The 14,057-nt window shown below is 37.0% G+C and overlaps 1 protein-coding gene across 14 annotated transcripts in view; it reads left to right on the top strand.

Moving 5' to 3' along the window:
• The window catches only part of SCML2 (Scm polycomb group protein like 2), a 98,720-nt gene that overhangs the window by 12,624 nt on the left and 72,039 nt on the right, over positions 1 to 14,057 (top strand). For 11 of the 14 annotated variants that reach the window (XM_072934318.1, XM_072934292.1, XM_072934263.1 and 8 more), the window contains 2 exons: positions 2,347 to 2,460; positions 10,892 to 14,050. The gene's annotated coding sequence lies outside the window, so the exon portion shown is untranslated. Of the gene's footprint in view, positions 1 to 2,346; positions 2,461 to 10,891; positions 14,051 to 14,057 lie in introns of those variants that run through there. The other 3 variants (XM_072934272.1, XM_072934276.1, XM_072934329.1) reach the window with 3 other exon arrangements.

The following is a 14,057-nucleotide window of genomic DNA, read 5'->3' as shown; positions in this document are numbered from 1 at the left end:
TCCCACACATGCATAATTGAGGCTGCTGTGCAAAACAATAGCCCAGAAGCTGTCAGGGATTCTTTCCTATCACTGAGGAAGCTGAAACACAGAGGTTGCTCCCGGTTACACCCCTGCAGCTTAAGCAGAGTTTCCATGAAGATGACTCTGATGCATGGGATGAAAGATGTTCAGTACACTAAAATTATTCAGCTACATATTTTCTGCCAAGTAGACCCTGAAAGTTCTGGGAGAAATGCCAAAGCAATGCTGGTAGATGAATGCTTCTGAGCCATCATGTCCTTGACTGCAGGAAGACAGAAATGTTCTATTAGGACTTTTTTTAAGGTTACCCTCTCTTTGTTTTGTTTTTCTTTGTATGGAGTCATGTTAAATACCAGCTAAAAACATTGTATACTCATTTGATTTTGCCATTCTCATGGAAAACCGTAAGTTAGATATAGATTTTAACTATGCAGTTTCCATAGATTCCACTTTATTTATTTTATAGTTACCTCCTACCAGTTTTCCTGGATTTTCTGGGTTTGCATTGTTTTGCTGATTCCCTGTATACAGCACATTGAAAATTCTTAGTAATCCTGCAAACACAATCAGCCTGATTCAAATTCCTTACCCTGTGTGCTCATTTAATGAAAGGTCCACCTTCACTCTCCCTCATTGTATACAGCTGGGAAAGATTTGACTTAAGTCAGCTCTAAAACCTCCTTCTTGAGCATTTGTTTAACAGGATTCTGCACTACATGTTGTCTTGTACTTTGGACTTTTTTACCTGTGCATAAAGCAGTGGCTATTGACATTGCTGCCATAGTGGCTCATTCATACAGAACTTTCCTCTGAAATATGGCTTGTTTAGTTCACTGAACTACTTTTTTTTTACCTGAAAAAAAGTTCAAAAATTACTGCCACAGCTATATCATGATTGTTTTAATTAAATTATTTTTTCCTGCTAATTTTCATGAGGATGAAGTGTTTCTAGATAATGATGTATGTTTACTAAGCCCTTTTCAGCACCTTAAGTCCCTAGTATTATTTAACAATATAAATATTATTACAGTTCCAAGGCTTTCTTTTCTGTTTAGTACAACCAATATGGAGAAATTTTAATTTACAGTCTGACATTTTTTCCCACATTGTAACAGGAAGGTATCTTTCTTTTTTACTTCAATCATACACCAATTGATGTTTCTGATGCTCTCTTTCATGCCTTATTTTTAGTAATTGTGCTTGTGCCTTCAATGGAACATTCATTTCACATTAGCTTCTTGTACTCTGGAGGAATTTTTTATAGTGATGTAGAAAAATAGTCTAGAAGCCTTTAAAGAAAGATTGTCCAAATTCATTTTTTAAATTTTTTTTTGAAGCATTTTCTAATTTTTGACTCCTGTGAGAACTAAAGTATACAAATCCAGTATATACTAAAATAATAAGCATTTTTATTCTGTAATACATTATTACTATGTGAACAGAGGGAAGAAAGGAGCTGAGCACATAAGTGTTCAGGAGGTGCTGGATACATAAGGGACAGTCAGCCTGTAGTAATAAATGTCCCATTTAATCTGCACAGTGCTGGGTTTAAAGGCATGATTAAGAATTCTCAATTACAAAGGATATTAACAGCTCTGAACAGGTGTATCTTTGTCTTAGGTTTGGAGATTTATTTGATTATGCTGCATATGGTCATATGTTCATGGCAACAGGGATGTGCAATGAACCTCTGTAAACCAGAAAAGACAGAAATACTTCTGTAATCAATGACTGGTGTAATTTGCTTTCTTAACAGTGGAAATAGCCAAAGTTCCAAGGAAGCCATGAAGTGTCTTGATAAATATAATAAATGTATCAATATGTGCAAAATTCTGCTGTGGCACAAAACTTCAAATGCAGCTAAAGATAAATAAAAAGAAAAAAAAAAAAAAGCAAAACCACGTATAAAAGTATCTTTTGCTTTATGGGCTTAGACTAAAGGTAGACTTAAGGTGATGTCATCCAGACCTGTAGCATCGTGCATGCCAGGACTAATATTATGTGGAAGTTGTTCAGAGCAATGTAATTCAGATTCAGTGGTATTTTAGGCACTGTTAATACAGTCCTAATTCACAAGAGGGAGAAAATTAATTAGGTTTGGATCCTATTGTTCTCCCTGAGAATACATCTTAGTGGAAATTTTTTTTTATCAAATTCAGTATATGATTGTCAGATGATACTTTACACTCAGATTTATAGATTTCCAGTCCTAGTTTGCCTTCTATTTTTAGCAAAACTAGGGCTTTGGAGGGGCTAAGCTAAAGCCTGGGGTCTTTCCAAAGTTGCATAACAAAAACAAGTCTTCCTTTTTTTTCTGTTCAGTCTGCTGCTTTTTCCATCTGCTGGAGCATTGACCATTCACAAGAGTTTGTAGCCCAATCTTTGGATTTGGTGTTTAGCTTCCTGTTTCCTGCATAACTACTTCACCTTTTTGAAGTAAGTATGTCCTACTGCTATATTTTCTTTATGTCATTGTTTCCTAAAGTTACTGAAGCACTGAAAATGTCCACAAGGACAGATTTCATTAAAGGGAAGTACATGGGTTTAATTGTAACTAAAATAAGATAAATTGATCCTTCTTTTGTCACCTCTATGCAGTAGTAATTTCTCCGACGCCTTGAGCATCTTGGTATGTCAGTTTGTTAAACTTAACAAAGAATTCTAGGGAACGATTTTGTAAATGATGTTTTAATAGTGAGTTGGCATCAAGAATCATCAAATATAAAGGTTCCCAACTTTTTGTATTAAAATAAACTGAATTTACAGGTTATTCAATAGTGAAACATTCCTGTTTTCAAAAGGAGTTTCTTATGATCAGGACTGGATAGAGTAGTGATACATGGATGAGGATAGTGCAATGGCATTTATGTTTTCTTATCCCATGATGTCAGAAGCACTATTTGGGTGTTACAGTTCTCTCCTTGTACTTCAACATTCCTCCTTCAAGTATCTACATCAGAAAAGTCAACCAGACAAATCACAACAATTTGTTATTCCACAGTGAAGACTTTTGAGCTGGAAACGTAAAATACCTCAAAGTGTTCATGGTTCAGGCCAACAAGAAAAATTTGTCATAGTCCCCATGGTTTCTAGGGCTTAATGCCCTGGCACAATTCCAGTGTGGGATTTTACAAATGTATTAAAGGAAAAGCTTTCAGCCAAAGGTTATGAAGTAAGAGGGTCCTGTAACTTCTCTGCTGCCATGGTGTGTCTGAAAAGAGCATCACCACAGCCAGCTGGCCATAGCCAAGAGAGGCAGATGGAATGAAAGCCATGAACTGCAGTGATGAACACAGGTCAGGGGCATAGAAGGCCCTATTCTGCACATGGTATCAGGCCACTTTGTAAATTAAAAACAAATAAATACGTGAGGATTTTCTAATCTTCAAATTATTTAGGTGATCATATGCATTCAGTAATTTATCACATGGCTGGTGGCAGGGCATAGGATGAAATAGAGAAGTTTTAAAGTAACAATATTTTTAAATAATAATCTGTCTTTTAAATAATAAAAATAATCTTTATGTTAAATTATATTTTTTAAAGTAAAAAATAGCTAAGTTTTTTCCTTGTTGCTAAGTAATTGTAAGTAGTAACTTGGTATTTATTTACAATAGTATTCTGATAGAAAGATAACTAGCTCAACTAAGAGAATAAAAAAACCTCCAAAAAATAATCCTTAAATAGTCTGTCCATACAATGGTATGACATTAGCTAAGTAATCCATGTCCTGCCAGTGTATTACCTTAACCTGTTCTTCACTTGTCACAGGCAGTAAAAAAGGTCTTTGTCTTGTGCAAATAAAAAGACATTTGAGCATTTCTAAGTAAAACTTTGAGAGAAAAAATATTTGCTTAAGACAAACAACTGTTTCATGACAGACCTATTTTGGGTGAAAAGAATGTAAAAATCTTAGCAATGTGTCTCTGGTGTATAAATAAATGCCCTGTAATTGTCTTTGCAAAAAGTGGAGGTAATGGTGTTGAAACAATAGACTCCATTGAAAAACTGAAATCCTGTAAAGTGATAAATGTGTAAGGTCAGCTGAACTATTTGAAGGTAAATCACTTTTCTTTCCTTAGCTTCTGACATCTTTAATCTGAGAAAGAAGATGTCCAGAAATTAACTCTGTGTGTTCCACAGAGGTAGGAAAAGACCTGTAACAGGTATAGGATCACACCTGCCACTTCACTTAGCAGGAACCCCTCCATTACCCTGCCTCTTCCCTAGATTAGACAATTCCTAGCACAAAAATCTCCAAACGGTGTTCAGACATGCTCAACTCCTGCTCAGACTGTTTCACACAGATTGCTGGCAAGACTGATGAGGCTGACGCATTTCTGGCCAGCTTGTGGCCAAGGGGCTAATGCTTCACATTCCTTCTAAGGGGTTGGGGTCCTTTAAACAGGTAATGGGCAAAGCTCCACTTGTACACACAAAGAATTGCCATATCAGTGGGCCCAAATCCTATTGGAAGTTCCATCTGGAGAGGAGAGGGCTAACCAGGAGGTAGTTACAGCTGAGGGACAGCTCACACAGATTTGCCATAGCAGGCAGCAGTGGCCAGCAGCCTCCAATGGGCTGCACACATCAGGTAACATCACCAGGAGTGGAGCAGATTTAGCACTGCAGAAACTAGTACCTTGTTTCATACCAGTTTACACAATGTACTCATGCCATAATTTCTCCATTTCTCAGTTTCCATTATACCTTCCAGCCATTCCTAATTCTGATCTCTCGCAGCTCCCTCCAAATTTTATATGTACTTTACATATATAAAACACTACATGTGTTATATTGCATGTGTATATATCTGAAATGTACATATCCATGCTTGTCCCAGGCAGCAGCAGTATCCTGCTGTAAAAAATTCTCTGAAGGAGAGAAGAATGCACTTAAGTCAGCAGCTCATGGATCCTTATTGCACATGCAGAAACAACGCATTTGTGATGGGAACATCAATCTCTGCACCAACAACTGGGTACAAGCATAGAGGGCTTAGTTTGAAAGGGTTTTCACTCTGTCTCTCTGCTCATATCTTCTTTCCTTTAAAGGCATGAGAATTTTTTCATTAGAGCTTACTTTGTGAAGTTATTTGGGAATAAGCTCACAAGAAACTGAACAATAAATATATAAACAGAAAAAAAAATATATAAAATATATAAAAAGAAAAAGCTGTTAATGCCAAGTGTGCAAGAACTTTCATCCCGAGCGAAAAAAAAAAAAAAAAAGAACTACTAGAATTAAGAAACATTATGTTCTGAGAATTCCCATATTTGATGTCTTACTTCTTATGCAATGCATTTTCTGGTGTTTCCATTAGAAATATGATTCTCCTTCCCTGTGTTCTGCTCAGCTGGTATTTTGGTCATGACAGTTTTTCATTTTTAAGAACAAAGGAATTTTTGGAAAGGAAACAGAGATTTATGAAGTACCATTACTTTTCTCTGAAAATGACAACATAAATGATTGTATGAAAAAGTACAAACAATTGTTACAGACAAAAAAAGAGTTTTCTTTCTTAACCTGAGCATCTGTCAACTACAAAAGATAAACCCGAAGGGATGCTCTCTATTTAAAATTATCTCTATTATTATCATCATAAAACAGAGCTACTTTAACCTTTACAGGTCTATCCCTTTGTGATATCCTGTTAGCTGTTGGTAACAGCAATGTTATATGGTTTTAAGGAGTTTCACAGATTTTTCTATTTTACCGCATCACATTTTTGGATATTCAAGTTTAGTGTACATTCTTATGTTTGTCTGTGAGTTTACATTATTTGCATTTTTCTTTTTTGAAAATATTTATCTTTGCCCCTCACTCATCTCTACATTAAACAGCCCCACATATACAGTATCTCCTTGCATAAAAGTCTCAAGAGAATTTCTAATTTGTTTCCTCATCTCTTTTTGAAATAATTTTGTTTGCATTTTTTGGAGTGGAGAGAACAAAATAAAACACAATAGAAAATATAATTCTGATTTAAATAATGCTTGGATATTGTGAGAATTATTTTCAGTGTTGCTTATAGACACATTTCTTGATAAAGATCCTTTTATGCAGATGCTTCCTAAGTGTGGCCTTAGGATTTGCCTTAGGGACCATAAGCATCTTTGACCCTTTGTTGCAGTTGAGGCAGAGAAAGTATTCCTAACACATTCCTGAGAAATATATCTTTGTCTGCCTAAGAGTGAGTGTGTATTATTTTAGCAGTTCCATGATTTATTTTAAAACTCTCTGAATGTACTGTTTAACGGGGGGACTTGTCCTTCACTTCATACTGTTTCAACAACTCTCCCTCTGATTCCTCAATCTTCAATCTGGAGGTAGAACATAAATGGCGTATAGGGCTATTCTGGCATTTCTTACTGTTTCTACCCTCTTCTTATATCCTCATATTTTTAACAAGGAACATTTATATATATTTTTAAAGAAGTAATATATACAAAAATGCTGATAAAATTGAAAGCTATTGAAAAGCTTCATTTTTTTCACCCAAAGACTGAAAGCTGAAGGTAAAGTGATATTTCTATGAGAAAGAAAAACTACATTATTTTTGTATCTTTGTATAAAATACTTAACTGCCATAACATCATTTATTAGACTAAACACCTATGTATTTGTTCTAAGTAATTTGTTCTAAAGGTAATATTTTGACACAAAGGAAATAAAATCCCATTACCTCTAGTGCTGACTTGGGGTCATCTATTATTATGACAGGGATGGGTGACAGCACCACTCTTTCCTTGCAGAAATGGAAAGACAGAGGTGTTAGCAGCTGCTGCTTGTGCTTGTGGCCTTTGTCTGACCCCCTTCCCCTGGCCACCTGCCCCCTCTCTCTCCCTTCACACTCCCCAGAAAGGCTCCACCTGGGGTCAGTGGAAAGCTGAGAAAAGCTGTGCTTGGCACAGCCCCTGCATGATACCAGTGCCCATGTTGCTCTGAAGGTGACTATTGAGGGACAGAAGCATCTAGTCTTAGTAAGGTAAACTAAGCCATAAATAAATGAATAAATAAATTATTAGAAGCAGAATAAATGAAACAGCATTTTAAGTACCCTATTTAAATCAAGGTATTCTGTTCACAAGGAATAGTGCTTTAAGGAAAGCAGAAGTCACTGGCATTTGTGAGCTTGCAAGCTGAGAGCTGCAAGCAAACTGCCTCTGTCATAATTTGAAAACATAGTGCTGACAGATCCCTCACTTGGCAGTAGCACTAAACAGGATTAACCATTCTGGCATCTCAGGTTTCATTGCACTGAAATGGAAATAAGTGCTGTTCACACAAAGAATGGCATTTGTCATATTATTCATGCCTGTGGTGGCCTCTCAGGGTGTACATGGTTGGTCACATCAAGCCAAACAATGCATGACTCAAAATGAAACTTTCAAGAGTGCTTTAATGGTGTTTTTATTACTTAATTCTTCTTTTGGTTTTAGGGTACCAATTGAAAGAGATACAACCTGGCTCAAACATTCTGATACTCTTGGCTTCAAAGAAAGCACCTTTTTGGTTTTATTCTAAGGCAGCACATTCATTTAGCAGTTAGCCCTTTGCCCACCCAAGGCACGCCCTATCACCTCCATTTCTCCCACGGCATGCTCAGCACAGGGTGTAGCCCAAGCAGGATTTGCACACCCATCACTCAGAGACCTGATTCATTTGATTGTGGATTTGAGATCCTGTTGCCAACCTGGGCAGCTCATTTCTGTGGCTACAGAAGGTCACAGCTGCCACCCTGCCCCAAAGACTGTCCAAGTGGTGGCTAGCTATGCTAAATCCAGCTGATGGCCCACTCCCTCCTCTCACTTGCCAGCTGGGCTCCACCTTGCTACCTTGCTTGCACCTGGCCTCCTGCCTGCCCCACCATCCCCAGAGCCAAGGGACACAGGAGGCTGCCAGCATGTGCTGGCAGGGAACTGTCAACAGTAACTGGCAAATCCCACGGCAGAAGTGCTCGGTTCAGTAACATCACAGAAACCGGACTGGATTTGGAAGTTGTGGGACCATGGGGTCCAAAGGTTACGTTTGAGAGAAAATCCTCCCTTACATGTATCTGTATGACTCTGCCAGGTTACCTAAAAATATTGGGAGACAACAGTGCATTTGCTTAAATTTTTCATTTTCTCGAAGCTTTCTCACAGCCAGAAGAGCAGGAGTTTTTTTCATGTGGGACTGAGTTGGGCATTGATGCCCCCAGACAGCTGGATCAGCCCCAGCAGCAGGGAGATGGCAGGTTTGCAGCAGCTGCTGAATTCAAGGGTAGGGATTATTAGCACTTCATCTTGTTTGCTCTCACTCTTAGTGATGAGGGTGCTCTATTTTAATTGAATTCCCTTTCCACTTTGAAAGAGCATCCAAAGGAGAAATGTCAGCATATTAAAGGAGATTTTGCTTTTGTTTGCCAAAATATGAACCTGGAACCAGAACAGTTCCTCTCTGGTAATTATAAAACCTCAAACATTTATTATTCTCCTGTTCGATGACACTTGTAGTACACCTTGGAGAAACTAATTCTTATCTAGACATGCAGAGAAACCAATGGCATTAAGAAAAAAGGTAAATTATGCCACTTTATATCCTGTTTTGTGGAGTGTATCAACTGAATGACAATAATGAATCACTAATTTTTACTATTGTAAAATGAATTGGAATTTGAATCAAGTGCATTGCTAAAATATTTGTTGACATACCCGAATTGGTGGCAGGAAGTTTATTAGAGCTTTTGCATTTGGACTTCTAATACAAATCACTGACCTTGGGTTATTATGACCCAGAAGTAACAGTTTTGTTCCCTGGTGCTGTTGCTTTATTTCAAATGTTTAAATCCATTTCATAAAATGTTTCCTCTTATTTTATTAATTTCTTTTAGCCTAGATGGAAAGATTCCTACTACATTTACACAGGTAATTTGGATTCACTGAAATTGTCTTCAGTAGAGGGATTATTTTTCTGCCTTTCCTGGATTAAAAAATAACAAACCTCAAAACAAGATTGATATTTTAACTCTCAAAATTAGATAGTTAGAGCTAGAAGTACTGAAAACATTTGATTTGCTGATTTGCATAATTTGAATTCAAACACAATACAATTTATGTCAAAGCAAAGAAAGGGTCAAATGAGGTATTTGGAAATACTAAAAAAATAATTTCCATATAAAAACCAGTTTTACTTTGTCAGTTTATGAACATGTTCAGGATTCTTATACTTCAGCTATGGAAAAAACTACTGCTTAAAATTTTGTCTTTTTTGGTATTACAAATATATATTTTTGCCCACAAAATTTTGGGAGTAAACATTTTTTTCTTGTTGTTGTTTGTCATTGTGCAGGAAGCACTCACTTAAAATAATACAAAAAACCCAATCTGTTTTCCCTTGCTGGGGCAATTTTAATCACTATTCATCCAGTGGCAAAAGATTAGCCATAGCTTAAGTCTGTCTTACAGGAAATTGGTTTCTCACTTCTTTTCCTTTAAAAATCAATTTTTAACTAACACAGCCACATATTTTAACAAGTTGTGTGGTGAATATTCTGTTCCCACTTATTTCTGTGAGCTTCTTGTACCTCAGAGAAGTTATTTTCAGGTTTGCAGCTATGCAAATGAAAGTAACATAACTCCTGTTCTTTCAGGGCTACCAGTTCCTATATGCATGTCTAAACACCTCATGTATATACTCTAATATTGTAGCATTAAATGAAACTCCTTTAGAAGGCCTGAATGTTTTTACTTACTCTAGTCACAGTGAGTGTTCTTTACACTTGTCATCTGAAATTATTCCTGCTTTTAATCTACACAGTTTAAAAATTGTGACGGAGGTGATGGCATTTTCTATAAGCCATCAGAAAAGGAAAAGAAACATTAAAGAAGATGTTATTAAAAGCATATGTCATTGTCACACTTCAGGTCCTGAAGGACATCTGAGGCTGTTCTGGAAAAGGCAAACTTCATTCTTGAGAAAGAACATAATGTTAATTTGCTGTAGGATAAAAATCTACAGTATCTGTTGAATTCACATAACTGAACACTAAGGCAGACCTCTTTAGGTCTAAATTGCAGCGTTCTTCAGCCAGTGAAACTGCACATCCTCTCAGATATCTGTGATATACTTAGTCACATAATCATATTGTGACAGCTTGAAAGGAGGAGGACTCAGAAAATAGAAAAGCAGTTTAAATTCTTATTGAAACTATTTATTTTTGGAAGACAGTGGTATGCATTTTGCAGAAACAATATAATCCTTTCCCTGAGGAAGCTGATATTTTCCAATGGCCTTCAAGAAAGCTTACATTCATTGAATAATGTTGTTGGCAGGGACCGTGGAAGGTGGCTGAGTCCACTCTCTGCCTGAGGGCCAGTTTACCTGGGCCAGCTCTGAACCATGGTGCAACCTCTTCTTGTAGAGTCTGAGGTTATAAGTTTTATTTTCTAATCTTCTTGCTTTGTTTTAAACCTTGATCCATCCACTATTGAACTGGAGAGTGAATTGATCCTTTTATCTTTACAGCACTTGCATATACCTGGTATCAGTACTGCATAGATATGTATGTTTCTCCTACTTTCTCTCTTCAACCTAAATTCCATGTTGTGGGCTTCCTTAAAAATTTTCTTCTAAGTCCGATTTTATAGATACCTAATTATTCAGATTGTTCTTTTCTGTTCTTTCCATGGGCTACATATTTACTGAAGCCAAACAGACCATGGCTACTAGGTTTTCCTAGGGCCATGTAAATAAGGCTGTTTCACAAAGAGTCCGTCCTTCTTTTCTGTATTGCATTATGTGGTTTAACTTTTTCATTGCAGCTCTGTGACATTATCCACTTTTTAAAAACCAGAACTCTTTTTTTTTTTTTTTTTCCCTGCAGAACACCCAGTAGTTCCCCGTTTCCTGTTTGTATAACTGATCGCATCTGCCACCACCCAGTAGCAGGCACTTATCCCTGTTGAATAGAATCCTCCTTTTTCCAAACCAAACCACTAGTGTGCGAAAATCCTTCTAAACCCAACATCTGTCCTCCAGCATTCTAAAGACTCTCAGTTTGGTATAATCTTCAGTAATGTAAACATGTTTTCTGAACCATCACTGAGTTCATTAACATCTGTCTGACAACGAGCCGCTTGTATAAGCTCCCGAAATAACTTCTTCTACATTGTTTTCCTTGTTTGCTGAAAGAATATCATATGAAACCATGTCAAAAACCTTACTAAAGTGACATCCAACATGACCTTCAATGGTTCTCCTCCGCTGATGATTCCTCTTACTTTGTAGCAGGAGAGATTAGATTTGACATCTTTTGTTCTTGACAAAGCTGTGTTGGCTGTTACTTGTTGTGTTACAACTACTTAAAGATAGCTTGTTTACTTGCCCCAGTATCTTTTCCATGTACTGAGGTAAAAAAGATTGGCATGTAATATCCTCTTTCCTTCTTTCTTTTTCAACAATACAGTTTCTCCCCTTCTGTCCTCTATTATTTGTTCACTGTAAATTATCAATGATAACCATTAGTTTTCATCCTCCAGCCCTGTAAATTCAGGTGATGGAAAAGCAGTAAATTATGTTTGAATAATTTTTCACTTGGTCCTTTGATTGTCAAATCTGAAATGTCTTTTTTCCCAATTATCAATAATGCCTGATATATATATATATATATATATATATATATATATATATATATATATATATATATATATATATGGATGTATGTAAAAAAGTAGAAATTAGATACAAAAATATTAAAAAGCTTGACTTTCTCGGTGTTGTCTATTAAAAACTTACAAGATCTGCTTGATAGGGGCATAATCATTTGCTTGATTCTTTTCCATGCCTGGCGGTGTACTTAAAATTATTTCATGTTACCCCAAATATCTCTTACTAGTTGTGTCTTATTTTTTGCTGCCTTTTCTTACTTTACCCCTGCATGATGAGGCTATGCTTTTGTAGTTCCTCCAAGTAACCTGACTCAACTTCTCTTTTCTGGAAGGTTCAGTCCTATCTGATGCTCAGGAGGAGCTTGTGACAACCAGGCTTATTTTTCCTCTGCCTGTAGCATTTTATGCCTGGATAGTTAATTTACTTATACACTTAGTGTTGTTTATTTGGAGAAGTGACAGTTTTTAAACATTTTTTTTGTCTGCATCAACCTCCCAGAATATCATGTTGACCACTTGTAGGAGTTCATGGGAACCTACCTCTGTAAGATGTATTTTTTGGTGTGTTTTGATGTTTTTGCTTTTTTCTAAAATCACAGAATCTCCCTGCAAAAACCTGCGAAGCCACACATTTATATATATATATACACATACAAATATATGTATACATACAGACATATGTATACATACATATATATACATGTAGATGCATGTATCTATCTCATCTCTCTCTTTGTGAAGAACACTGGGAACTTAAATAAATGCCTGGTTTTTCTGGTATTTCAGTTAAGTACCTACAAAAGAAAATGAAAGATGATGGGCGAGTCACCAGAAAACAAGCTCATAATTCCACTGGAAAATAGAAGCAGTCAGGATTTCTTCTTACTTTTCTAATAATCCTGTAAAGAATTTTTTTGTTTTACATCAGCTATAGCTTGTAGGTGAAGGACACATATGAAGGCATTATAAATCCATTCCTGGATTAGAAGAGGATGTTAAAAGTTTTCTTCTATTCCACTCTTTTTACTGGTGATGTATCTTGTAGACATTTGCTCTTATGACTATTGTTTACTCTGCTTCATCACATCAGGAATCTAAGAAGCAGGATTATTGTTGGCTGGACTTTCTGATTTCAGCCTTCAGGGAAAATTACGAGCAGGTATATGACGGCACCAGCTCATGTTGTTCTGCAACAACAGCTGCAGAAACCGAGATAGGGTGTACCAGTGACTCCCAGGGAACAGATTCCTCAGATGTTGTATGGCTTGGGTTAAAGAATAGCTTTAAAATATGTTTTCATTTCCTCTGTGTCTCACAGGGACTTATTCTGTGACACTTGGCATGTTTTTGTATGCATCATTACAATGAACATAATCTCTCACTTTCCTGCAAAAGTTCAATATTACAGTAAGGGAAATATATTTCAAAGTAAAAGCAGCATTCATCTGCATTGGTGATGAGCATAACACACTTCAGTATAAGGGCTTTTTGTAAGAATGTTTCAGGATTTCTTTCTCTTCCTCTTGTGTAATTACTTGGATTAGCATATTTTTACTTGTTTCTTTCATGTTGTCTAAATATTAAATATTTATAATTATGTCAAGGACTCATTTTCCTTGTTTCTAAAGATCCATTTACTGCTTAAAGTAAATTGTTAGTAGTAACTTGCAGTATATGCAATTATAAAGTGGGCTGTATGAATTTCACTGTCATACAGAAGAGTGTGAGGGGGATTGGGTAGATATTTGGGGTTTCTTTTCTGTGGTTGGGTTTTTTTTTCATTAAAAGAACTCACAGAATATCACTCTCATGACTTTTGCATAATTTCTCATCTAAAATTTCACTTCCAAGTGCTGTTAAACAGTGAAGACGAAAATTGGGCACAAACTCCTCTGAATGCTGGTAGCATTTAAAGTATGATTTTTTACCAGTTCTGCTTATGCCTACTCGCCTCTTGGGGTCTGAATTAAAACGCCCAAAGCTTATAAAACTGGAATGCATCCTCCTAAGACGCTAAAGAAGAGCTTTTTCTATAGTATTTATAAGCTTAGATGTCTGTAAAATAATTGTGTGATATTTCCCAAGCGGATATGCAGCGATTATAGCCTTTATCACCCGTTAGAAGCGGCTATACGTAAATGTAGGCACACACCGCGATTCACCACGTGCACGCCGCCGGTGCCGGCACCGCCTGCCTCAGGTTTTCCCTCAGCATCCCCTGCCATCGATCCCTCACGCCTTTTCCAGCCCTTCGCTGCTCACACCGAAGTCCCCTACAAAAACACCTGCTCATTTCGCCCCTCGCACAGCGGTCCCGCTCCCTGGGTGCAGCAGCCACCGCCAACCCCGACCCCCCTCGCTCGCTCCCGCCGCAGGTCCGGG

This window comes from Taeniopygia guttata, chromosome 1 (genome assembly GCF_048771995.1).
Source record: "Taeniopygia guttata chromosome 1, bTaeGut7.mat, whole genome shotgun sequence".
Classification (NCBI taxonomy): Eukaryota; Metazoa; Chordata; class Aves; order Passeriformes; family Estrildidae; genus Taeniopygia; species Taeniopygia guttata.
Note: the sequence above shows the minus strand (reverse complement) of the source record. Positions and strands in the feature narration are given on the sequence as shown.